Source organism: Loxodonta africana, chromosome 3 (genome assembly GCF_030014295.1).
Source record: "Loxodonta africana isolate mLoxAfr1 chromosome 3, mLoxAfr1.hap2, whole genome shotgun sequence".
In the NCBI taxonomy this organism is placed as follows: domain Eukaryota; kingdom Metazoa; phylum Chordata; class Mammalia; order Proboscidea; family Elephantidae; genus Loxodonta; species Loxodonta africana.
The window spans coordinates 151,637,161-151,664,530 of record NC_087344.1 but is presented as its reverse complement, the minus strand read 5'-3'; the positions used below and the strand labels follow the sequence as shown (position 1 = coordinate 151,664,530).

At 46.2% G+C, this 27,370-nt stretch overlaps 1 long non-coding RNA gene and 2 other non-coding genes across 3 annotated transcripts; 2 read left to right on the top strand and 1 right to left on the bottom strand.

Annotated features, from left to right (window-relative positions):
* Positions 1-239: 239 nt before the first annotated feature.
* On the top strand, positions 240-22,619 carry LOC135230774 (uncharacterized). The gene is made up of 2 exons (XR_010321481.1): positions 240-977; positions 1,049-22,619. It is a non-coding gene; the product is annotated as an uncharacterized LOC135230774 (long non-coding RNA).
* On the bottom strand, positions 15,897-16,060 carry LOC111748550 (U1 spliceosomal RNA). The gene has a single exon (XR_002784242.1). It is a non-coding gene; the product is annotated as a U1 spliceosomal RNA (small nuclear RNA).
* Positions 22,455-22,618, top strand: LOC135230910 (U1 spliceosomal RNA). Its single transcript, XR_010321635.1, has one exon. It is a non-coding gene; the product is annotated as a U1 spliceosomal RNA (small nuclear RNA).
* Positions 22,620-27,370: the final 4,751 nt, after the last annotated feature.

Here is a 27,370-nt window from a genome sequence, read left to right as displayed (position 1 = left end):
AGTAAAGCACAGCCTCACTGAGTGGGCTCGAACCACCAGCCTTTCGGTTAACAGCTGAACGCGCTGACCCACTGCGCCACAGAGACCCAGGGGGCCCGTTTTTCAAACTTACTATCTGATGTCAGGAATTGCCCTTTAACCTCAGGCTGGGGACATCTTAACATTGTTCTGGCCTGTCCAACCGCGCGCGCTCGAGAACTTGTAGCATCCTAAGAGACACTTAGGCCGAGTCTTGCCATTGGACAAGTTTGGGAGACTCGGACACCTGTGGCCTAGAGCAGCGGGAGACGCACACTTGCTGCTCACCTCCAGTAGGGGAGGAAGTGCAATAAACCACTGCCCAGCAGGACTCTGCGTTTTGAGGCCACGGAGATCAGCCCCAGCCTCCTCGCCCCAGGTCCACACCCCACCCACCCCGCCTTGCGCCCTGGACTTTGGGAGGAATGTTGAGAAAGTAACCAAGTACAATGTGAAGTGTATTATTGTCAGGGGCAACCTTAGGGGATACTGATAAGGAATTAGGAAGATCAGAGCGTCAGAGTAAGCTTCATACCAGTTTAAGTTGAGTAAAGCTCATTGTTTACTAAGAGTGGGGCAATGTACAGCTGTAACTTTAATTCCATATGGAATTGCAAAACCAGTATAGCTTTGTAGCCCTTTGTTTGCTACTTCCACACTTGCATTCTCTCTCTCTCTCTCTTTTTTTTTTTTTGGCTCGATAATAAACTTCAGTTATGTTTATTAATAAGCGTATTCCTTTTACTTTTGGTTTCGTATTTCCCCCAGAGCCTTCGGAGAGGAAGTGAAGAACTCGCAGCTCCGGACCACGCAGTGAAGAAGGGGAGGTAGAGAAACAGTAGGTGCTCTTGGAGTCGCGGGAGATTTCTCCTGTGCTTAAAGAACTGGGAGGAAAGGACCCACGATGGTCGTGCAAAGCTCGCAAACTCCAGGAGCAGCACTAAGAGGGTGCATCCGTGGTAAGTCTAGGTACGACTTCATGGGGTGGGTTGAAAGAGACCCTTAGATCCTGGTCGTCCTTTCTTTCCAGGGACGCCTGGAGGAAACGAGCACAGGTGAAGGCCATTCTCAGAGGCCAAGGGAGGGTGGAGTGGCTACCACAGTCAGATGCCTGCTCCCTGCAGCAGTTTCTATCTACTGCCCAGCTCCCCTCTTGTGCTCTGAAGCAAGACGTTCAGGGGCCTGGACAGTGACTTAGTCCCTGCCAACCCAGGAACCGAGGAAATCCACTAAACTCCCGGCAAACCTCACTTTGCTCATCAGCAACGTTCCAAGCAAGGTTGACTGTGGTCTTTGCCCAGGTATCTTACATTTTGGCAACTGATCTCAGGCTGCTAGCTAGGGAGAAGAGAAGCTCGCAGCTTTTCATCATCCTGCTTGTTGGGTCTGCATCACTCAGGGCTTCTAATTTCCAAGTCTTTAGTACCGCCCAGCTTCCAGCCAGTGTCTTTTATTTGGATCGGGGTATGGCTGCTCCTGGGGCCATGTGAATCCCTGCGGTGGCCATGAGGAGTCCTGAGGTCCTTCCTTTTGGAACTCTGCTCCTGGGAACTACTGCTTTTTTTTTTGGCCAGTGAAGAAAAATGATGTCTGAAACTTTCAATTTCCCTGAGACCGACTGAACTTAAGATTTCTTATTTTGGACTACCCCAATTCTGGGGTCTCGGGTCTATGGTGCTTCCTGTGCTCGGGGGGTTGGTGCTGTCTCAGTCTCCTATCGGATTTGGAAGACTCACGAAGATAACTAGATTTGAAAGTCGCTTCTTTTGGTCATTCTAAATATTCTATTCTATGCGTTAAAAGCCATTATTCCAAGAAAGTTGTACAGGCTTCAACAGGCCCCTAAAACGGGTCCCCACAGAAGAAAGGTTAGCTTGTATGGGAGAGAAGATGCAGTGGGGCCAGGCCTCGGCTCCGCCATGCCTAGACAGCGATGGAGAAGATTATCCAGAGGGAGGTTCAGAGGGAAGAGGGACAGGATTGTGAGAATTAAAAGAAAGGTGATAAAGATCCCACCTATTCACTGTGCCTATTCACTGGCGCCCGTAAAGACAGCTTGTCTCCCCACCTTTGCCCCTCATGGTGGCCTCCCCATTCTGGGAAGGCTATCATTTTCTACTGCACCTGCCCAGCCTAGGCCCAGTCCTCTCTAACAGGACCAGTGTTGGTTCCCTACAGGTCTCCTTTTGCCAGTGATCTCTTTTGTGGTCCTAGCAGAGTCAGAAGTATTGAATTGTCCCCAGAGAATAGGATATTCAGCCTGGGTATTGTGAGACCATCGTGCTGAAAGTAAACCCAGCAGTCCCAGGTCATTTTTTATTGTACTCATTAAGAAACCAAAAACAAAAACCCTTGGTCCAGTTCATTTGTAAATGTGGAAAATGATCTTCAAGTTATTTTGAAATCAGTAACACATGTGATTAAACCCTCCTTTGAAAAGGCACTGACAAGAATCAGTAGTTCGTGTGGAAAAGCCCCGTTTTAAAGGTGGTCTGCTATAGCCTTCTGTTCACCTGCAGCTATGACATGGTTACTGCTCCCAGATTAGTCTTCTTCCTTTAAACAACCATAACAATGACAAAATATGTGAGGCACCAGTTTACAGACGTTGGACAGAAGCAAGTGCAAGACTGTGATCCCTGAGAGATGGTTCAGAAGAATTCCTGGTGGTGATACAGCAAGCTGAAATCCCAGCAGAGCATGCTGTTCACATGGGGAGGAAGAGATCAGAGTTAGGACAGATTAGAGCACCAGAAGGGAGAAAACTGTTTAGAGGTCAATTTTCAGAATTCCATACGGGGTCCCTCTGCAGGTTATTTGCTGAGTGCTGGGCTGCTCATGTGCAAGAAGGTACTACCCAAGGCTTGCCAGAGGACAGATGCTACAGGATGGAGAACAGAACAGAGGTCCTAGAGGTCATACCAGGCAATGTTGGAATTCAAGCTTTGTTAACAACTCTTTACCACTCTGAGCATCCAGCTGAGACTCTCTCCAGAAAGACTGTACTTTACGAGCACAACCCATACCCTAATGTAAAAGGTCTACTGTTGACAGGCCCTAACAAAGCTGCAAACCAAGCCCTGATAAGAGCTACAGGAGGGACAGTGTTTGGAGGTTGAGTTCCAACAAGTTAGAGGGCTTTGGTAAACACCTTGAGCTTTCCACAGATTGGCCTTAAAGCCTAAATCCAGTCCTACACAAGTTCAAGGTAATCAGCCAGTAATCAAAATTGCCGCCAAATCAATTCCAACGCATAGCGACCCTATATGACAGAGTAGAACTGCCCCATAAGGTCTCCTAGAACAAAAATTGATACTCTGGAGAAAGATATCAGAATACATATCAGAATACACTACAGTGTATCATTCAAAGTGTCTAGTAATTAAAAAATACTAAACATTCAAAGAAACATGTGACCCATATGCAAAGGGAAAAATAAGTCAACAGAAACCAACGCTTAACTCAAAGATGTTCCAGATGCTAGATTTAGCAGACTTGAAACAGCTATTGCACACACACACACAGAAAACGTGATGTCAATGAGTGATCTGATAGACAATCTCAACGGAGCTGTGAAAACAATCAAAAGAAACCAAATGGAAATTCTAGGACTGCCCAAAGGGCTCATAAACAAAGTGGCCTTGCAGCAGGGATAGAAATTATGCATGGGCTCAGTGACATGGGCTTCCACTCACCAAGGCTAATCTAGCTACAGCCACTACTGAGTGCCCAAAACCAACAGTGGAAGACAATTCTGAGTCCCTGATATGACACCTGTCTCCAGTGGAGGGGGGCGGGGGACAGGGGGCTATGAGCCAGCCACATGATGGCGGGTTGAGCACACAGGATCCATGATGGCTAATGTTATGTATCAACTTGGTTAGTATCAACTTGATTCTCAGTGGTTTGGCAGACTTTGGACATACTGCTTTTTCATAATGTAATATAGTGTAATCACTTCCATGATGTGATCTCATGTGATCAGCCAATCAGTTGTAAGAGGACTTTTCTCAGAGGTGTGGCCTGTATCCACTATATATGGATTTTCCCTCACAAAACTTATCCAACTCCCCCCAGATTGCCTGATAATAGGAGGTGGTCTTTCTAGCCTGGCCAGGGCCCATCTGAGTCCCTTTATTAGCATAAACCTTCAGGTGGTGCTCTGGAGACCTATAGTAAACAAATCCATTGTCCATTCCAACTCATAGTGACCCCAGAGGGCAGAGTAGAACTGCCCCATAGAGTTTCCAAGGAGAGCCTGGTGGATTCAAACTGCCACAAGGCCACCAGGGTTAACTAGTAAACAAAGGAATCTCAATTACTTAGCAAATTCCCAGGGTTTAGAGTTATCTCAAGGACCTCTGGTGGGGCAGGGGTTAAGTGCTGGGTTGCTAACCCAAAGGTCAGTAGTCAATCCACCAGCCACTCCAATGGAGAAAGTTGTGTCAATCTGCTTCCACAAGGATTTACAACCTTGGAAACTCTATTGGGCCGGTCTACCCTGTACTACATAAATGTATTTATGAGTTGGAATCGACTTGACAGCAATGGTTTGTTTTTTGTTTTTGTTTTGGTGTTGGTTTTTCATTTAGAGTTCTCTCTCAGAAAACAAGGACAAAGATCAAATTCCTTGAATGAAGTTAAATTCTTTACCCTACAGTATACTATGGAAAACACCTGCAAATCAGTGAATGATATATTGAGAAATTGGAATGTAATGCAGGTGGTCAAGCTCTTAGAAAACAGACTGTGGCTGTATGAGTATCGGACCTCTGTCTTGTAGCTTCAAGAGCATGTGGTCAATTTTGAGTTACAACAGATGAAGTTAGTCCGATTTGTCTAGGTGTGTAAATGTTAAACATGGTTAATTGTTTTATTGTAAATCTGACAAATATTTGCTTGTTGTAAGAAAAGCTTACAAAAAAAAAAAGTGTATTAGAAGAAAATGAAAGTGATCCTGCCTCCTGAACCCACTCCCCACATAAACCACTGCTGACATACCTTTATATATTACACATAGGAAGCTGTGGGGACTTTGGAGTATAATAGGTGGGGTTTGGCCAAGGGACCCAGGAAGTTCCAAGTCCTGTCCTGACAATCATCTGCCCTCCCTGGGAATGAGAAGTGGGTGAAGGCAAAGAAAAGGAAATAAAACTATCGTTTGCAGAAATTTCACCTTGGGACAGGAAAGTCTGGTAAATAAGGCAGAGCTGGTGGTTTATGACGGAGCTTAAAGAGCTGTGCTGTTGCCCTAAACCCAAAGTGAATTTTACCTCATTTCCTGAGGTGTGAATGAAATGATTTTTTTTTTTTTTTTTTTTGCCATGGAGTTCAACTGAAAGCAACCCTATATTACAGAGTAGAACTGCCCCCATAGGGTTTCCAAGGAGCGGCTAGTGAATTTGAACTTCCAACCTTTTGGGTTACCAGCCAAACTCTTAAACACTGGCCACCAGGGCTCCAAATAAAATGATAGAAGTCAATAAAATAGAGAGGCAGAGAGGGACAAGACCGGTGAGTCCACTCACACAGGTCAACCATACTCAGGTCCTGTCTGAGGAGGGCCATGAGATTAGTCCGTGGAAAATAGGGATGCTAAGTGAGTATTTACACACCTCTGTTTTGTTGAGATGTGTTGGAATCGACTCAACGGCAATGGGTTTGGTTTTTTGTTTTTTATTGAGATAGTCATATATGTGAGTTGGAATCAACTCAACAGCAGTGGCATTGGGTTTGGTTTTTCATTGAGATACTCATAGATACAAGTCAAAAGGGACCCGACAGCAATGGATTTGAGGCTTGGCATGGCATGCAGTCAGCAGCTTCTGAGGGAGTTCCATGGTGTAATGGTGAGCACGCTGGACTCTGCATCTGCAACCGAGTTCAAATCTCAATGGGACCTTAGTGTTTAAGACAAATCAATAATGTTTTTTAAAAACTCTTTGAAGAGTGAATGAAACTTGCTACGCCCCCTTCCGTGTCCCCCTCCTGATGGTTATTTAGGAGTGAGAAAGATTTCAGGCTGGGAGCGAAAAAGCAGGATGGGAACCCCAGGCTCCACGGAGCGAGAGCTGCTTCAGATCCCCTCCTGCTCCCCGCGGCCTTCTGTGCCTCACAGCTGTGTCCCCTCCTCCGCTTGTCTCCGCCTCAGAAACTGAGCTTCCAGAAACCCTCAGAAAACAGCTGAGGAAGGAGGAGAGACAGGGAAGAACAGAGGGAGAATAGGAAAGACAAAGGGAGAAAGTAGGGAATGGCAGGCAGAGGAAAAGGTCGTTCACCGCAGCAGCGGTTTCTTCAGTTGCTGGATGTGGGCCACCACAGCTCCTCCCTCATGAACGTTCGCATCCCTTCCTGTCCGACCCCAGAACCGGGTTCCACCGATAAACCTCAAAGCTGCTTGCCTGGCATTTGTTCTTGCAAAGTTTCCTTTCACTGTATGGAGGGGTGAGGTGGGTTAAGTTGGTTGGCAAGTGAGTGGAAGCCAAGTGGAGCGCCTTGTGGGTTCCCTTGGTGTTGACTAGCAGGTGGTGCATCCACCCACCCAAAGGCACACCGTTTTTCCCCTTGAGGGTTGTCTGCAGGGCCTGGAGTGGAAAACTGGAAAATCAAGGTGCAACGATGTTTCTTCAGAGTTACGGAGAGAAATAGCCAGATAGTTGATTATGTGAGTTGAAAGCGATTATCTCTGGAAAACAAGAAATCATGGGAAGGAATCAGGGGAGTACTGTTTTTCATAACAAAAATAAAAGGGTCAGTGCAAAAGAGGAAGACCCTCAACAAGACGGATTGACACAGTGGCTGCCACAATGGACACAAGAATAACAACAGTTGTGACGACGGTGCATAACATGCTGTTGTACATAGGGTCGCTATGAGTCCAAACTGACAACGACAACAAATAAAAATAATTTATCTTTTGGTAGAATGTTTTTAAAGCTCATCGTTTGTTATTTGAATGGAAATTTCGATGTAGTCATATGTATCGCTCTAAAGATGCTGGAGTTTGTCACATTCTACAGTCCTTTCACTGTAAGATTATAAAAACTTTATTGGGGACAATTTGGAAGCAAACTACCAATCATCATTCCCCTTTTCATGAGCTGGGAAGATGGACTAATAAACTCAAAGATCCTGCCACATACAACTGTCTCAGTAGCTCATGCTCTGAAGCATCAACAACTGAGAGGACTGGACGTGATCTAGTGTAAACAGTCCTGAGACCAAGGAAATCCATTAACCTCTGCAAATCTCAGCTTCCTCATCAGCAACTCGCTAAACCTTGCCTTCAGTGTTGGCTCAGATATAACTGGGCAATATTCCTTGCTAAGGAGAAGAGAAGCCCTCAGTTCTTACTCATCAACGTAGCTCAGTCCATAGGCCACACAATTTCTCATTTTAAGGTCCTGCACATTGCCTAGTTTTCATTGTATCTACCCTTGATGGACCTCTTTGGTATCCAGTGGCTCCTCGGGTGGTACAGATAGATCCCTATGTGCTGTCTCCACAGCGGCCACAAGGAGGGGGCTGGACCCTTCCCCTTGGAACTATTGCTATCTATTCAAGTGTTTTTTTCTGTCTCTCCAGCTGCTCTGTTGGGAGGACTCCAATTACATGGATATTAGGCCACTTGATGTTTTCTCACAGGTCAATCATGCTCTGTTGTTTTCATTTTTAGTTCTCTTTTCCCTCTAGGTTTCATTTTGGATAATTTATGTTGCTATGTCTCCTACAGTGTCCAATTAACTGATAATATCGGCCAGCGTATTTTTCAATTCTAGAAGTTCTGTTTGAGTCACATATATATATGTATATACATATGTCTTTCATATCTCTCCTCATCAAGCTCATGCTTTCATTCATTTTTCTGAACATATGCAGTGTGTTTATAATAGCTGTTTTAATATTTTGTCTACCGAGTCTATCATCTTAAGTTATGTCTGTGTCTGTTTCTATTGATTGGTTTTTCTCATGGTTATGAATCATATTTTCCTGCACCAGGAATCCACTTCTTTGCATACCCAATAATTGTTATTAGATGTCAGCTATTATGAGTTTCATGTTAAGTATTTAAAAATATATATCCTTTATATAATTCCTTAAATATTTTTGGAATTTGCTCTGGGATGCCGTTAAGTTGCTTGGAAACAGTTTGATGCTCTCCAGGCTGGCTTTTAAGCTTTGGTAGGTTTGGAGGTGGGTTTAGAACATCCTTAGTCTAAGGCTAATGTGGACACAGTGTTGAGGTATTACCCTCCTGAAGACTCTCCTTCATGCCACGTGTATTAGTTGCTCTTTCCATTCAGGCTGGTGTGAGCGCACACTCATAGGGGCTCAGTCTGAGCTCTGTCCTATACTTCCTGTGGTTCAGTGCCTCCAAAGAGCTGTTTCACATATATTTTGTCTTGTCTTCTAGTAGTTTAAGGTAGAAAAGTAAATACCATCTCTGTTACTCCATCATGGCCCAGAGAAGAAACCTGTACACTTCTGTTAGAGTTCACAATTAAGGGGAAAAAAACTTATCTTCAACGTTATTTCATATCTTCCATACCTAATACGCGAACTGTGGTGGCGTAGCGGTTAAGTGCTAAGGCTCCTCACCAAAAGGTCTGCAGTTCAAATCCACCAGGTGCTCCCTGGAAGCTTTATGCGGCAGTCCTACTCTGTCCTAGGGGGTCGCTATGAGTTGGAATCAACTCGACGGCAATAGGTTTGGCTTTTCCTGGGTATACCTAATATGTGCCACACACTATGCTCTGTGGATTATTATATCATCCCGTTAACCTATACAATAACTCTACGAGACAGTTAATACTATTATTTTCAATATGAGACTTGAAAATTGAAGGAGCTGGCCAGAGGTCAAACAGAAGGCAAGTAGTGGTGCCAGGACTAGAAGGGAGGCCTTCCCAGAGGTAGTGCCCCTAGCTACAGATCAGACCAAAGATCTTTGTAATAACCTTGGTATATCTGATATGCCTGGAAACCGTATCCAAGGAGATTCTAGCCACCGTGTGGATAGACTCCTTTTGGTCAGAAACTCCTCCCTCAGGGAGCCAGAGCATAGCTTAGCGCTTAAGCTCTGACTGACTAAAGCCCTTAAACTCTCTGCAAACCCATGTTTTCTCATTGCAAAGGCACTGAAAATGAACTTCGGTCTTAATTCACATATTTTATATTTGGGCAAGGGAACCTCCTGCTGCTGGGGAGGAAGTTCAGAGCTCTTCTTCACCGAGCTGTATCAGTCTGTAGGATGCACGGCTTGTAGTTTCAACGTCTTCAACACTCACCTTGGCATCTTGCACGTTTTAGCTGGTTTTCTTTGTACCTGCCCTTGTCTTCTCCCCCTTCCCCTCCCCCCCAGCCCCCCCCCGCCCCGTAGCATCTTCTGGGGCCTTGCAGATCTCTGTGTGCTGTGCCCGCAGTAGCCACGAGGGGGCGCCATAGTCCTCCGTGCCTTTTCCCAGTTTGGCTAGTGAAGAAGGATTCGAGATTATTTCAATTTACTAAGACCCTGTGGCTCAGAAGTGAGAGCAAGGTGAGAACACACCCCGGGAAGGGTTGGCAAAATGCCCCCACCTGCCAGCACAAGACCTAGGGTTTTCTTCTAAAGTATCGTTTGATATTCAGCATTTTCACATCAGGAAACATCTGAAGTTATTTCCGACGGTGAGAAGATAATGTTCTAATTTATTTAAATTCCTGGAGGCCCTGGGTGGCAAAAATAGTCAAACACTCGACTACCAGACCAAAGGTTGGCGTTGCAAATCCACCCAGAGGCACCTCGGAAGACAGACCGGCAGTCTGCTTCTGAAGGACCACAGCTTTGAAAACCCTGTGGAGCAGTTCTACTCTGCACACATGTGGTCGTGATGAATAGGAATCGACTTGACAGCAACTAGCAACAACGACATCTACAATTTCCACCATCATTGAAAGAGAGGGCATCTTATAGGGAGTTCCTAATTTTCCAATCTCCTGATGCGTGTCAGGTGCAAATCTGAGGCAGAGAGAGAGCTCATGCTGTCTGCCTACAAAGGAGGTACGAGAGGGCTTGAGCAAAGGGGTGGTGGAAGAGGAACCTGGAGCCAGAAAAATAAAGAGGCTGCTTTTGAGGTGAGGGGTGCTGTAAAAAAAAGTGGGGACAGCGGTATCAGCATCAGCGTCTGTCAAAATTCAAGGGGGTTTTGGGAATGACCAGGATCAGCCCAAAGCTCGTTTCCATGAGGTGGCAGTCAGACAAACCTCTATCCTCCAACCGTTTTACCAATTCTGACAGCAGCCATCCCTCCCGCAGCACTCTGTACTTCTCTTCTGGGTTCGATGATCCATTCCAACGGCCACACAGAACTCACAGACCACACTTACAGTTTAGTGGTTTATTAAGGAAGTAACAGGGTATAACTCAGGATCAGGATCTGGAAGCACGTAAGCAAAGTCTCCCTTCTTCAGGGCAGGATATCTCTCTCAGCTCCTCTCAGCCATTCGGGGCTTCTCTTGGCTCTGCTGTCTGTCACCACCGATTCTGACACTGGACCCCTCCCGGGCCGGTCGCCATCTTCAGCGGTATACCCCTTGACCTGTGTTACACCTCTTTTAAGAGGTTCTTTACCTGTTCTCTCTCTCTCTCTCTCTCTCTCTGCTGTTTCTCTCTTCTTTCTTCCTGTCTGAAAGACCTCTGTGGGGTTAACTGTATATATATACAAGTTCCTCATCAATTTCAAGGCATGGCCCTCCCACCGGGGCCATGAATTCAACAAGCCCCTCTCAGTAGGCCACAGACACTTCATTTGCATAGTAGACTACAGATACTCTATTTGCATAGCCTATAGTCATTGTATTTGCATGGTACATTGACCAATCCTGCAAGGTGCATACTAATTACAGGGCAGGCTGCATGCAGCTCAGGGCCAGACAAAAAGTATCAAACCTCAAGTTGTTTACAGCTTACTCAGGAAATGTCAAGCAACCTGAACAAAAGTAACAAACCCTGGGGGTAGAAAACTAGGGCAAAAGTTAACTCCTCAGGCCTTCGTGGGGGTGGGGGGTGGGGAGGAGGAATCTCTCAAGCTCTTTTACCAAAGAACCAAGGCAACAGGTCACGTAAAGGATCTCGTGTCACCACAGGTGTGTTGGCGTGTTATCTGGAGAGAGCTGTCTGGCAATAGATGTAGGACTTGGGAGCAAGACCTCAAGCAGGGCAGCTGTCACCCAAGGAAAGAAGACTGAGGGAAGTTTAGGTATTTAAAGGGCATTTGATGAAGTGTTGCCACCTGGTTTGTGATACCAATGCTCTTTCTCATCTCTACAAAGAAGGCATCAAAGTGGGCTTGATGCGCTTGTTATGCATGGTGGGTATGAATATGGAATTAGATACATAAATTTTTTTTTTTTTTTTAGTCATATTAAAATACTCATCCTTGTACCACCTAAAATTATCTCAAGTACTACCAGTGCTACCCATACCACATACAGGGAAACTGGCTATTTAAAAGAAGAAAAAAAGAGAAAAAAAAAAGAGCCCCACCTGGGGGTACAAAGTTACTTGCTGTGATGGACTCTCCTAATGCGACCTCTCCGGCCAAGGGCACAAAAACCACTAAGTACCAAGGAAACGTAGCCCATCGTAATTCTTCCGAGAAGAATTAGAGAGCTAGACGGATCTCCAAAAACTATTGCAGGCACCCTCTCTCTCATTTACAGACAGAGAAGCTGGTTCTGAGTTGAGGTCCGTGACTTCCCCAAGGCATGTGGCAAGGCTGGTGCTGATGGAGCAAGTTCTTGGTCCCCCTGAGTCTGGGAAGATGTTGCTAGGATGCAGGTGGATTCACTCAGGACAAGGCCCCAGCACAAGAGCCTACTGGTGGGACATTTGAGACTGAGACCCAGGATCTTAGGGCTGTATATTTTCAGAGCGATCCTACCAGAAAGCCCATTCTTATACTCTCAGGTCAATGAGGAATTTCAAGTCTCTGTCCTTTTACTAAGATTGATGTTCCAGTCTCCAAACCCTGGGCACTTTTTTCTACCTTACACCTTTTTTCTTAGATTTTTAAGCAGATTTTGGCACCTGAAATTCTCAGGAGTAAAGGGATTACAGCTAATTTCTTTCAACATCGATTGAATTCACCTGACGTCTTCACGGGCTGGTTGGAATCCACATTCTTTCCTCCTTTTTTTTTTTGCTTCACTGTAAACTATAACGCCACGGCAATCTCAGTATCAATTTCTCTGTGGAAAAGAATCTAGCTAAGCAATCAAGAAATGCACATAAATTGCAGGGATTTATTGTAATAGAATAGAAGTCTGACAAGCAAACAAAATGCTTTGACTGTTCAGCAACTGACCACCAATCTCTGGGTGTCTTCATGTGACTTGAGGGTCTGAAATTTAAGTCAACAGGAGCTGGAGCTTCTTGAAGCTGGAAATCATTTATGAGGAGGAACATGTCTTTGCTACTGAGGACTGTGGGTTCTGGGCAAACCTAAAAATACAAACCCCAAAGTCATTGACTGAGTCTGGATTGAGATAATGGATAAAGTCAGAGACCACAATTAGTAGCTAATGAAGAACTTTGAAAGAAAGGGAAAGCTGTATGCAAAGGTACTCTCCACCTGTCATCTCCTATAGGTTCTGGTTCTTCTCTGCATAGAGAAGAGTATTTGAATTCTTAGTGACACCTGGCCGTGGACCTCCACGCAGGGCCAGCCTCATCATGGGCACGTGACCTGTACAGTCACCGAGGGCCCCACACTCAGAAGGATCCTCACGCTTGGTTTAATGTTCTGCTGTCATCATCTTGGAATTATTTATAAGTTTATCTTTGAACTTGTGTTTTGTAAGTGAAATTCAGTTAGACAAGGAAGCGGGCACGTGAGTAGAGGAAATGCGCACAATACATCTATCTGCCCCAGTTCCTCACTGGCTCATTTACATACAGCAATCTTGATAACCCCATGAGCACAGAATTAAGGTGCACCGACAATGCATGCAGGTTCAGCGAGACTGAAAGTCACTTCTAGGTGTCAAGCACAAGACAAGGCAGAGTCAAGGCATGACAGATTCAGACGGAAAAGAAAAAAAAAAAAAAGATCCTTTTTTACATTCAGATAGTTTATTACTTACACGGGCAGTGAAGGGAAAAGCTGTAAAAGGTGCCAGCTCCTCATGGCCCTCTCCTAAGTCGACACTCAAAAAAGGTGGCCAGATCACTGCAACAGAAGTAATTGGAAGCTCTGTTGCTGAGGAGTCAATGCCTCGCTGCAGCTGAGCAGTTTTATGTCCTATGGCTGTGCCCTAAGGAGGGCTAGGTGAAAAGTCCCACTCCTCACTGGAAGCAGGGAGGTGGACGGGAAAACTGTCTAGCGGCGGCCTCCCACAAGAAAGAGAGGCAGATGAGAAAAGGGTCAAGCTCCTCACAAGACTGTCTGTCCTATGTTCCTGGGCGGAGGACTTGGTGTCTTGGTCATCTAGTGCTGCCGTAACAGAAATACCCCAAGTGGATGGCTTTAACAAAGAGAAGTTTATTCTCTCACGGTCTCGTAGGTTTCAAGTCCAAATTCAGGGTGTCACCTTCAGGGGACGGTTTTCTCTCTCTGTCGGCTCTGGACGAAGATTCCTTCTCACCAATCTTCCCCTGGGTGGGGAGCCTCTCAGGCGCAGGGACCCCAGGGTCCAAAGGACACGTTCTGCTCCTGCTGCTGCCTTCTTGGTGATATGAGGTCCCCATTCTCTGCTTCTTTCCGTTTGCTTTTATCTCTTTATATCTTCTCCCTCCCACACCCCAGGGAAACTCCCTTTACCTTGGATCAGGGATGTGACCTGGGTAAGGGTGGTGTTAAGATCCCACCCTAATCCTCTTTTGACATAAAATTACAATCACATAATGGGGGACAAACACAGAATACTGGGAATCATGGCCTAACCAAGCTGACACCTGTTTTGGGGTGGGGGGGGGGCGGGGGAGACACAATTCAATCCATGACACTTGGGTTCTGGCCTATGTGGACATGTACAAGGTGGGCAGAACACCATGGCAGAGCCGCTCCCCTCCCTCCAGGGGTGTGTCTAAAACTGATGGGAGCACTAAGAGCCCTGGGGAGAAATGCTGTCTTGTCAACTAGAACTTGTTTCAGGATCTTCAGGCTGTGAAAACAGACAGGATTTTTTTTACTGACATTAAGAAGAACGTCAGCCACGGACTTCTCCCTCCCTCTAGTGTTAGGGATTGAATTGTGTCCCCCAAAGAGATATCTTGGAAGTTCTAACCCCTGTACCTGTGAACGTGACCTTTTTGGGGGTAATAAGGTCTTTGTTTGAAGATAAACCCACTGCGGTGGAGTCAGTTCCGACTCATAGCGACTGTATAGGACCAAGAAGAAAACTGCCCCATAGGGTTTCCGAGGCTGTAAAATCTTTTTTTTTTTTTTTTTAATTGCTTTTTAGGTGAAAGTTTACCGCACAAATTAGTTTCTCGTTCAAAAATTTATACCCAAATTGTTTTGTGACATTGGTTGCAATCCTCACAACGTGTCAGCATTCTCCCCCTTTCCCTTTAGGCCCCGGGTTCCCCGTGTCTTTTCCTCCAGGTTTCCTGTCCTTTCCTGCCTTCTCGTCTTTGCTCTGGGGCAGGTGTTGTCCATTAGGTCTCCTATACTTGATTGAACTAAAGCTCAGTCCTCACATATGTTATTGTTTGTTTTCTAGGCGTGTCTACTCCTTTTGTTGTTGTTTGTTCTTTTTTAAAAAATTGTACTTTAGATGAACGTTTACAGAGCAAACTAGCTTCTCCTTAAAAAATTAATACACATATTGTCTTGTGACATTGGTTGCCAACCCCACAACACATCAGTGCTCTCCCCTTCTCCACCGTGGGTTCTCCATGACCAGCTTTCCTGTCCCCTCTTGCCTTCTTGTCCTTGACTTAGTGTTTCTCCAGTCTCTGTCAGACCAGTAAGTTTGGTCTTCTTTTTTCTGAGTCAGAATGTTGTTCTACATTTTTCTCCGGCTCTGTCTGGGACCCCCTGTTGTGATTCCTGTCAGAGCAGGTGGTGGTGGTAGCCCGGCACCATCTACTTGTGCTTGACTCAGGCTGTGGTACTTGTGATCCCTTAGGCTTTTGGACTAACCTTTCCCTTGTGTCTTTGGTTTTCTCCATCCTCAAGGCTGTAAATCTTTACCAGAAGCCGACTGCCACTTCTTGCTCCCACTGTTTGAAGACAGTTACCAGTAAAATAATACCAGAGAAGGGTGAGTCCTAGTCCTAATCCTTTCCAAGTGCTGTTTCATAAAACAGAAGAGATGCGCAGTGAGGGTCAGGCACAGAAGGAAGATACCATGTGAGCAAGATCTCTCACAGACCAAGGAAGGCCAAGAAATCGAACTCCCGGGCACCACCGACAAGGAAGGCTCTTTCCCCCAGGAGCCCACAGGTAGGATAGCCCCGCCGACTCTCTAAATTGGGACGGACTTCTCTTCTAGTCCCTAGAGCGCTGAGGTAAACAAACACGCGCTCTGAAAACCAGAAACTTAGCTGCACTTTCATTGTAGCAGGCCTCCGTGAGAAACTTGGAGCAATGCTACCAATGACCCAGTAAAGAACCTCAGCCTTCTTTTGAGCGGGTCTCTCGGTAACTAAGGAGCAAAGTGGTTTTGTCACACATGGGCAGATTCCAACTAAGGAGCGCTTCGCGTTTTCGTCACACATAAGTCATACGTAAAGAGACTGCTCCATCTGTGCTGATGAGGCGCAATTGGACAACTTGGCCAGAGACAAAAGCTGGAAAAAAAGGAAAACACGTAGCTCCGCGAAATACCCAGTTGTTAAGAAACAAATGCAGGATGGAACCACAGCGGATCTACCTTTGAAAAACAACAAAGATCAGGGGAAAGCGCGAACGCAGTCCCCCACTACCACAAATTATGCAGTCGAGTTTCCCACATTTGGGGAAATCGCAGGGGTCAGCACATCCGGAGTGCAATGGATAAGCCTCGCCCTGGGAAAACCACCTTCGTGATCATGGTATCTCCCCTGCCAGGTAAGTATGACTAGTTCCTCTGCCGCCCCCACGCAGCCTCGCACTCCTTACACTTTACGCAGACGGTCATTTCGCTAGCCTCACTCCCGGACCCTCAGAGCCCTTCTACGCTCCTACAGCACACAATTTCACGGACAGACCTGGACTCCTTCCCACACCACCAACAGTCGTAACGTCTTTAAGCAGCACACGCCGATCCAGCAGCCACTGCGCTGCCACTATCTACATAAGACAGTGCCCCGTCAGTGACATCACCGACCGCGCTCTTCCCGCCTACCCACGGCCCGCCCCCTCCCCGCGTTTTCCTCCTCCCGTCCCTCCCAGACGGCCAATGAGCGGGCCGGCAGCCCGAGGAAGAAGTGACGTCTCCCTTCCCCCTCCCCAACGGCCACCGTTTACGCGGCGAGCGGAGCCGGGGGCTTGGCCCAGCCGCGTCTCTCCCGGACTGCGCGGCTTCTTCACCTCTCCTTCCCACACCTCTTGGGCGTTCGGCTGGAGCCTGTGCAACCTTCTCGGAATAATGAGTGGCTCTTAACACGTAGAATAGAGCAGAAATTGATATTAGCCCTGCCTCAAAATCATTTTTTTCCATGGCATAAAAGGTATCCTTTTTTTTTCCGAAGGCACCTTAAGGAGACCAAGACAAGTGTGTTACCGAGAGAATTTGCAGCCATCCACGGATCACAAAAAGATGTTTAAACACGTTTTGTGTGGAATACACCCGTGCATGTATGAACTGGAACCCTAGCAGCAGTACTTTTTGACTTACCCTCCTGTCGCTCAGGGACATGGGTTACACTTTTCACAATGTGTCAGCCTTCTCGTTATTTCCTTTGTGATGGTTCTGTTTCCATCACTTCCCTGCCCCTCCTTACCTTCTCATCATCGGCCTGGGGTAAATTTTGACCCGTTAGGTCTCATTATTTAGAGGAGCACGGTAGTCGCAGGTGATATTATTTATTTTATGAGCCACTCTGTCTTTTGGCTGGTAAGGGAACACCAGGAGTGGTTTGAGATCCAAGTATAAGGGCTATCCCAGGGCGATAGTCTCAGGCGTTCCTCTAGTCTCTACCGGTCCAGTAAGTATTGACTTTTTTTAGGAATTTGAGTTTTGTTTTACGTTTTCGTTCCATTCTATCCTGGACCATCTATTATATCCCTGGTCAGAATGGTCGGTAATTGTAGCCGAGCACCATCTCGGTATTCTGCTCTCAAGGTAGATGAGGCTGTGCTTCGCTTAGACTATGAGTCCTGTAGACTAGTGTCTTCTTTGAGTCTTCGGTTTCCTTTTTCTCTTTTGCTCCTCTTTATTTATTCTTAAGATAAAAATCCCCTGGGACAACTTCTTGGCATTTCGACCAAACGGAGTCAAAAAACCTGTCATCACCCTACAGTGAAGCTCAAAGTTGGCAAATTCCACTCACTCAGGGCTTTCTATCTGCTTTTTAGGTCTCTGCTCTCAACTAGAGATGACCAGATTTACCTGAGAAAATCATCTCATATCAGTCACGGCTCTGACAGGAAACAGAAGCTACATTCAAACTGAGTGATTTAAAGGGAGTCTTATGAAAAAAAGGGAATATTTAATCCTGTGAGAAGTGCTGGCAGGATTAAAATAATTCAGTATAGGACAGTGAAGCATCTCGGGTCTGGAAACAGTAGGATGGCCATTAACACCTCCAGGCCTGGGTGGGGGGGAGGAGGGAAGTTGGAGGAGTCTTTACTAGACCCTGGAAGACCCGGAGCCTTGGGGAGGATCACAGGACAGGACTGTAGTCTCTGGAAGGGGAATCAGCAAGTGACCGCCAGACCTAGCCCTGGCAGGTAGGGACCCCTAAAAAAAAAAAAAAAATTGGGGGGGGATTTAAAAATACCAGGAATTCTCTCTGTTCCTACCCATTGATTACCTTCCTCTACCTCCCCTTGGCTACAACCAACAGGAGCCATGAGGGCAAGGAAATCCAAGACTGCCTGTGGAGATCAGATTTAGTTGTTCCTTCCTTGCTCTTTCTGCTTTTTTTCCTTAGAAATATTTTTGACGTTGTTCCTACAACTCTACTCCCATTATTACGGTTTTAATTTCCAAGGTATTTTTTCGCTGAATGCTCCTTTCTCTTTTTTTATTTTTTCATCACGCTTTCGGTGAACGTTTACAGCTCAAGTTAATTCCTCATACAAAGATTTATACACACATTGTTATGTGACACTAGTTGCCATTCCCACAATGTGACAGCACACTCCGCTCCTCCACCCCGGGTTTCCTGTATCCATTTAACCAGCCCCCTCGCTTTCTGAGTTCCCATTCAGCCTCTGGACAGAAGCCACCCATTCAGTCTCATGTATCTGCTTGAATCAAGCAGCACACTCCTCAGGAGTATCATTTTACGATTTATAGTCCAGTTCTAATGAAGCCACCGCCCAGGCTTCCCCTGCTCCTCCGCAGTTTCCTTCACTCCTCGTAGCCCGCCAAGCCCCAGTTTCTACCTGAGGCTTGGCCCGACCGCTCCACCGGCCATAACCGCGGTTTGAATTTGGCGCCAAAATCCGGAGCATGCGCAAACCAAGAGCAGCAGTGGCTCCAAACGTGACTCCGGACCTGAACTTCCCTGGAAAGGAAGATGTTCTCCTGCACACAGCTGCACCTGAGCCAATTTGCAAAGCGAAAGTTTCTTTCCCTTACAGACTTGACTCAGAACCTGGATCTCCAAATGTGGACATGGGAGGGATGGGGTGTTGGATTTTGTGCGTCAGTCCTGCCCCCCTGGGGACTGGAGGGCATAAAAGCTCCAAGCTCCCCTGGGGCTGGGAGTGCTGTGCTTTTTTCCGCTGCTAGGCCCCACGAGCCTTGCTCCTTGTTTTCGCAGACAATAAGTTTCCACTTTCTGTTTCCCTTGCAGCTGGTGGTGTGGTATCCGCTTTATCTCAATCAGCTAATAGGACAGGACAAGAACCCTCGTTTGATTACGCCAAGAGTTAGCCTCAGGAATGGCTCCAGTTCTGGGCTAACAGAGCTTCCGGGGCATGTCCTCGAAGGTGCCTCCAGTCTCGGTCAGACCATCGAGTCTGGTCTTTTGAAGTGAATCTGAGTTCTGCGCCACACTTTTCTCCGGCTCCCTCAGGGACTCTCTGTTGTGTTCCCTGTCAGGGCGGTCATTGGTGGTAGCCGGGCACCATCTAGTTCTTCTGGTCTTAAGCTGATGGAGTCTCTGGTTTATGTGGCCCTTTGGTCTCTCGGGCTAATATTTTCCTTGCGTCTTTGGTGTTCTTCATTCTGCTTTGTTCCAGGTGGGATGGGACAAATTGGTGCATCTTAGATGGCCCCCCCACAAGCTTTTAAGACCCCAGATGCCACACGCCAAAGTGCAGAACATTTTCTTAATAAACTTTGTTATGCCAGTTGACCCTAGATGTCCCCCAAAACCATGGTCCCCAGCCCCCAGCCCCTGCTATTCTGTCCCTCAAAATGTTTGGTTGTGTTCAGGAAACTTCTTAGCTTTTCTTTGCTCCAGTTGTGCTGACTTCCCCTGTATTGTGTGTTGTCCTTCTCTTCACCTCGGATAGTTTTTGTCTACTATCTAGTTAGTGAATTCCTGTCTCCCTTCCTCCCCACATTCGTAGCCATCAAAGAATGTCTTCTTCTGTGTTTAAACCTTTTCCTGAGTTCTTATAATTGTGGTCTCACGCAATATTTCTCCTTTCGTGATTAATTTCACTCAGCATAATGCCTTCCCAATTCATTCACGTTGTGAGATGTTTCTCAGATTCCTCATTGCTCTTTATTGTTGCGTAGTATTCCACTGTGTGTATATACCATAATTTGTTTATCCATTCATCTGTTGATGGGCAACTGGATTGGTTCCCTCTTTTTGCTGTTGTGAACAGTGCTGCAATGAACCCACCACCCAGTGCCGTCAAGTTGCATGGATGTGCATATATCTATTCATGTGACAGCTCTTATTTCTGCAGGATGTATTCCAAGGAGTGGGATTGCTGGATCGTATGGTACTTCTATTTCTAGCTTTTTAAGTAAGCGCCATACTGATTTCCAAATTGGTTGTACCATTTTACTTCCCACCAGCAGCGTATAAGTGTCCTAGTCTCTCCACAACCTCTCCTACATTTATTATTTTGTGTTTTTTGGATTAGTGCTAGCCTTGTTGGGGAGAGATGGTATCTCATTGCAGTTTTCATTTGCATTTCTCAAAAAAAAAAATTTTTTTTTTAAGGGCTAATGATCGTGAGCATTTCCTCATGTATCTGTTAGCCGCCTGAATGTCTTCTTTGGTGAAGTGTCTGTTCATATCCTTTGCCCATTTTTTAATTGGGTTATTTGTCTTTTTGTTGTTGAGGTTTTGCAGTGTCTTGTAGATTTTAGAGATTAGACCCTGATCGGATATGTCATAAAAAAAAAAAAAATGTCATAGCCAAAAAATTTTTCCCAGTCTGTAGGCTGGCTTCTTGCTCTTTTGGTGGTGTCTTTTGATGAGCATAAGCGTTTGATTTTTAGGAGCTGCCAGTTATCTAGTTTCTCTTCTGGTGTTTATGCATTGTTAGTTATGATTTGTATTCTGTTTATGCCATGCATTAGAGCTCCTAGCTCCTAGTCGCTATTTGTTCTTCCATGATCTTTGTCGTTCTAGATTTTATATTTAGGCCTTTGGTCCATTTTGAGTTAGTTTTTGTACATGGATACCTTGTTTCATTTTTTTTTGCAGATGGACATCCAGGTCTTGTTTAATTTTGTCCCAGATGGATGTCCAGGTCTTGTTTCCTTTTTTTGCAGATGGATATCCAGGAATGCCGGCAGCATTTGTTAAACACACTGTCTTTTCCCCATGTTACATGTTGACTCCCTTTAAATCACTCAGTTTGAATGTAGCTTCTGTTTCCTGTCAGAGCCGTGACTGATATGAGATGATTTTCTCAGGTAAATCTGGTCATCTCTAGTTGAGAGCAGAGACCTAAAAAGCAGATAGAAAGCCCTGAGTGAGTGGAATTTGCCAACTTTGAGCTTCACTGTAGGGTGATGACAGGTTTTTTGACTCCGTTTGGTCGAAATGCCAAGAAGTTGTCCCAGGGGATTTTTATCTTAAGAATAAATAAAGAGGAGCAAAAGAGAAAAAGGAAACCGAAGACTCAAAGAAGACACTAGTCTACAGGACTCATAGTCTAAGCGAAGCACAGCCTCATCTACCTTGAGAGCAGAATACCGAGATGGTGCTCGGCTACAATTACCGACCATTCTGACCAGGGATATAATAGATGGTCCAGGATAGAATGGAACGAAAACGTAAAACAAAACTCAAATTCCTAAAAAAAGTCAATACTTACTGGACCGGTAGAGACTAGAGGAACGCCTGAGACTATCGCCCTGGGATAGCCCTTATACTTGGATCTCAAACCACTCCTGGTGTTCCCTTACCAGCCAAAAGACAGAGTGGCTCATAAAATAAATAATATCACCTGCGACTACCGTGCTCCTCTAAATAATGAGACCTAACGGGTCAAAATTTACCCCAGGCCGATGATGAGAAGGTAAGGAGGGGCAGGGAAGTGATGGAAACAGAACCATCACAAAGGAAATAACGAGAAGGCTGACACATTGTGAAAAGTGTAACCCATGTCCCTGAGCGACAGGAGGGTAAGTCAAAAAGTACTGCTGCTAGGGTTCCAGTTCATACATGCACGGGTGTATTCCACACAAAACGTGTTTAAACATCTTTTTGTGATCCGTGGATGGCTGCAAATTCTCTCGGTAACACACTTGTCTTGGTCTCCTTAAGGTGCCTTCGGAAAAAAAAAGGATACCTTTTATGCCATGGAAAAAAATGATTTTGAGGCAGGGCTAATATCAATTTCTGCTCTATTCTACGTGTTAAGAGCCACTCATTATTCCGAGAAGGTTGCACAGGCTCCAGCCGAACGCCCAAGAGGTGTGGGAAGGAGAGGTGAAGAAGCCGCGCAGTCCGGGAGAGACGCGGCTGGGCCAAGCCCCCGGCTCCGCTCGCCGCGTAAACGGTGGCCGTTGGGGAGGGGGAAGGGAGACGTCACTTCTTCCTCGGGCTGCCGGCCCGCTCATTGGCCGTCTGGGAGGGACGGGAGGAGGAAAACGCGGGGAGGGGGCGGGCCGTGGGTAGGCGGGAAGAGCGCGGTCGGTGATGTCACTGACGGGGCACTGTCTTATGTAGATAGTGGCAGCGCAGTGGCTGCTGGATCGGCGTGTGCTGCTTAAAGACGTTACGACTGTTGGTGGTGTGGGAAGGAGTCCAGGTCTGTCCGTGAAATTGTGTGCTGTAGGAGCGTAGAAGGGCTCTGAGGGTCCGGGAGTGAGGCTAGCGAAATGACCGTCTGCGTAAAGTGTAAGGAGTGCGAGGCTGCGTGGGGGCGGCAGAGGAACTAGTCATACTTACCTGGCAGGGGAGATACCATGATCACGAAGGTGGTTTTCCCAGGGCGAGGCTTATCCATTGCACTCCGGATGTGCTGACCCCTGCGATTTCCCCAAATGTGGGAAACTCGACTGCATAATTTGTGGTAGTGGGGGACTGCGTTCGCGCTTTCCCCTGATCTTTGTTGTTTTTCAAAGGTAGATCTGCTGTGGTTCCATCCTGCATTTGTTTCTTAACAACTGGGTATTTCGCGGAGCTACGTGTTTTCCTTTTTTTCCAGCTTTTGTCTCTGGCCAAGTTGTCCAATTGCGCCTCATCAGCACAGATGGAGCAGTCTCTTTACGTATGACTTATGTGTGACGAAAACGCGAAGCGCTCCTTAGTTGGAATCTGCCCATGTGTGACAAAACCACTTTGCTCCTTAGTTACCGAGAGACCCGCTCAAAAGAAGGCTGAGGTTCTTTACTGGGTCATTGGTAGCATTGCTCCAAGTTTCTCACGGAGGCCTGCTACAATGAAAGTGCAGCTAAGTTTCTGGTTTTCAGAGCGCGTGTTTGTTTACCTCAGCGCTCTAGGGACTAGAAGAGAAGTCCGTCCCAATTTAGAGAGTCGGCGGGGCTATCCTACCTGTGGGCTCCTGGGGGAAAGAGCCTTCCTTGTCGGTGGTGCCCGGGAGTTCGATTTCTTGGCCTTCCTTGGTCTGTGAGAGATCTTGCTCACATGGTATCTTCCTTCTGTGCCTGACCCTCACTGCGCATCTCTTCTGTTTTATGAAACAGCACTTGGAAAGGATTAGGACTAGGACTCACCCTTCTCTGGTATTATTTTACTGGTAACTGTCTTCAAACAGTGGGAGCAAGAAGTGGCAGTCGGCTTCTGGTAAAGATTTACAGCCTTGAGGATGGAGAAAACCAAAGACACAAGGGAAAGGTTAGTCCAAAAGCCTAAGGGATCACAAGTACCACAGCCTGAGTCAAGCACAAGTAGATGGTGCCGGGCTACCACCACCACCTGCTCTGACAGGAATCACAACAGGGGGTCCCAGACAGAGCCGGAGAAAAATGTAGAACAACATTCTGACTCAGAAAAAAGAAGACCAAACTTACTGGTCTGACAGAGACTGGAGAAACACTAAGTCAAGGACAAGAAGGCAAGAGGGGACAGGAAAGCTGGTCATGGAGAACCCACGGTGGAGAAGGGGAGAGCACTGATGTGTTGTGGGGTTGGCAACCAATGTCACAAGACAATATGTGTATTAATTTTTTAAGGAGAAGCTAGTTTGCTCTGTAAACGTTCATCTAAAGTACAATTTTTTAAAAAAGAACAAACAACAACAAAAGGAGTAGACACGCCTAGAAAACAAACAATAACATATGTGAGGACTGAGCTTTAGTTCAATCAAGTATAGGAGACCTAATGGACAACACCTGCCCCAGAGCAAAGACGAGAAGGCAGGAAAGGACAGGAAACCTGGAGGAAAAGACACGGGGAACCCGGGGCCTAAAGGGAAAGGGGGAGAATGCTGACACGTTGTGAGGATTGCAACCAATGTCACAAAACAATTTGGGTATAAATTTTTGAACGAGAAACTAATTTGTGCGGTAAACTTTCACCTAAAAAGCAATTAAAAAAAAAAAAAAAAAGATTTTACAGCCTCGGAAACCCTATGGGGCAGTTTTCTTCTTGGTCCTATACAGTCGCTATGAGTCGGAACTGACTCCACCGCAGTGGGTTTATCTTCAAACAAAGACCTTATTACCCCCAAAAAGGTCACGTTCACAGGTACAGGGGTTAGAACTTCCAAGATATCTCTTTGGGGGACACAATTCAATCCCTAACACTAGAGGGAGGGAGAAGTCCGTGGCTGACGTTCTTCTTAATGTCAGTAAAAAAAATCCTGTCTGTTTTCACAGCCTGAAGATCCTGAAACAAGTTCTAGTTGACAAGACAGCATTTCTCCCCAGGGCTCTTAGTGCTCCCATCAGTTTTAGACACACCCCTGGAGGGAGGGGAGCGGCTCTGCCATGGTGTTCTGCCCACCTTGTACATGTCCACATAGGCCAGAACCCAAGTGTCATGGATTGAATTGTGTCTCCCCCGCCCCCCCCCCACCCCAAAACAGGTGTCAGCTTGGTTAGGCCATGATTCCCAGTATTCTGTGTTTGTCCCCCATTATGTGATTGTAATTTTATGTCAAAAGAGGATTAGGGTGGGATCTTAACACCACCCTTACCCAGGTCACATCCCTGATCCAAGGTAAAGGGAGTTTCCCTGGGGTGTGGGAGGGAGAAGATATAAAGAGATAAAAGCAAACGGAAAGAAGCAGAGAATGGGGACCTCATATCACCAAGAAGGCAGCAGCAGGAGCAGAACGTGTCCTTTGGACCCTGGGGTCCCTGCGCCTGAGAGGCTCCCCACCCAGGGGAAGATTGGTGAGAAGGAATCTTCGTCCAGAGCCGACAGAGAGAGAAAACCGTCCCCTGAAGGTGACACCCTGAATTTGGACTTGAAACCTACGAGACCGTGAGAGAATAAACTTCTCTTTGTTAAAGCCATCCACTTGGGGTATTTCTGTTACGGCAGCACTAGATGACCAAGACACCAAGTCCTCCGCCCAGGAACATAGGACAGACAGTCTTGTGAGGAGCTTGACCCTTTTCTCATCTGCCTCTCTTTCTTGTGGGAGGCCGCCGCTAGACAGTTTTCCCGTCCACCTCCCTGCTTCCAGTGAGGAGTGGGACTTTTCACCTAGCCCTCCTTAGGGCACAGCCATAGGACATAAAACTGCTCAGCTGCAGCGAGGCATTGACTCCTCAGCAACAGAGCTTCCAATTACTTCTGTTGCAGTGATCTGGCCACCTTTTTTGAGTGTCGACTTAGGAGAGGGCCATGAGGAGCTGGCACCTTTTACAGCTTTTCCCTTCACTGCCCGTGTAAGTAATAAACTATCTGAATGTAAAAAAGGATCTTTTTTTTTTTTTTCTTTTCCGTCTGAATCTGTCATGCCTTGACTCTGCCTTGTCTTGTGCTTGACACCTAGAAGTGACTTTCAGTCTCGCTGAACCTGCATGCATTGTCGGTGCACCTTAATTCTGTGCTCATGGGGTTATCAAGATTGCTGTATGTAAATGAGCCAGTGAGGAACTGGGGCAGATAGATGTATTGTGCGCATTTCCTCTACTCACGTGCCCGCTTCCTTGTCTAACTGAATTTCACTTACAAAACACAAGTTCAAAGATAAACTTATAAATAATTCCAAGATGATGACAGCAGAACATTAAACCAAGCGTGAGGATCCTTCTGAGTGTGGGGCCCTCGGTGACTGTACAGGTCACGTGCCCATGATGAGGCTGGCCCTGCGTGGAGGTCCACGGCCAGGTGTCACTAAGAATTCAAATACTCTTCTCTATGCAGAGAAGAACCAGAACCTATAGGAGATGACAGGTGGAGAGTACCTTTGCATACAGCTTTCCCTTTCTTTCAAAGTTCTTCATTAGCTACTAATTGTGGTCTCTGACTTTATCCATTATCTCAATCCAGACTCAGTCAATGACTTTGGGGTTTGTATTTTTAGGTTTGCCCAGAACCCACAGTCCTCAGTAGCAAAGACATGTTCCTCCTCATAAATGATTTCCAGCTTCAAGAAGCTCCAGCTCCTGTTGACTTAAATTTCAGACCCTCAAGTCACATGAAGACACCCAGAGATTGGTGGTCAGTTGCTGAACAGTCAAAGCATTTTGTTTGCTTGTCAGACTTCTATTCTATTACAATAAATCCCTGCAATTTATGTGCATTTCTTGATTGCTTAGCTAGATTCTTTTCCACAGAGAAATTGATACTGAGATTGCCGTGGCGTTATAGTTTACAGTGAAGCAAAAAAAAAAAGGAGGAAAGAATGTGGATTCCAACCAGCCCGTGAAGACGTCAGGTGAATTCAATCGATGTTGAAAGAAATTAGCTGTAATCCCTTTACTCCTGAGAATTTCAGGTGCCAAAATCTGCTTAAAAATCTAAGAAAAAAGGTGTAAGGTAGAAAAAAGTGCCCAGGGTTTGGAGACTGGAACATCAATCTTAGTAAAAGGACAGAGACTTGAAATTCCTCATTGACCTGAGAGTATAAGAATGGGCTTTCTGGTAGGATCGCTCTGAAAATATACAGCCCTAAGATCCTGGGTCTCAGTCTCAAATGTCCCACCAGTAGGCTCTTGTGCTGGGGCCTTGTCCTGAGTGAATCCACCTGCATCCTAGCAACATCTTCCCAGACTCAGGGGGACCAAGAACTTGCTCCATCAGCACCAGCCTTGCCACATGCCTTGGGGAAGTCACGGACCTCAACTCAGAACCAGCTTCTCTGTCTGTAAATGAGAGAGAGGGTGCCTGCAATAGTTTTTGGAGATCCGTCTAGCTCTCTAATTCTTCTCGGAAGAATTACGATGGGCTACGTTTCCTTGGTACTTAGTGGTTTTTGTGCCCTTGGCCGGAGAGGTCGCATTAGGAGAGTCCATCACAGCAAGTAACTTTGTACCCCCAGGTGGGGCTCTTTTTTTTTTCTCTTTTTTTCTTCTTTTAAATAGCCAGTTTCCCTGTATGTGGTATGGGTAGCACTGGTAGTACTTGAGATAATTTTAGGTGGTACAAGGATGAGTATTTTAATATGACTAAAAAAAAAAAAAAAAATTTATGTATCTAATTCCATATTCATACCCACCATGCATAACAAGCGCATCAAGCCCACTTTGATGCCTTCTTTGTAGAGATGAGAAAGAGCATTGGTATCACAAACCAGGTGGCAACACTTCATCAAATGCCCTTTAAATACCTAAACTTCCCTCAGTCTTCTTTCCTTGGGTGACAGCTGCCCTGCTTGAGGTCTTGCTCCCAAGTCCTACATCTATTGCCAGACAGCTCTCTCCAGATAACACGCCAACA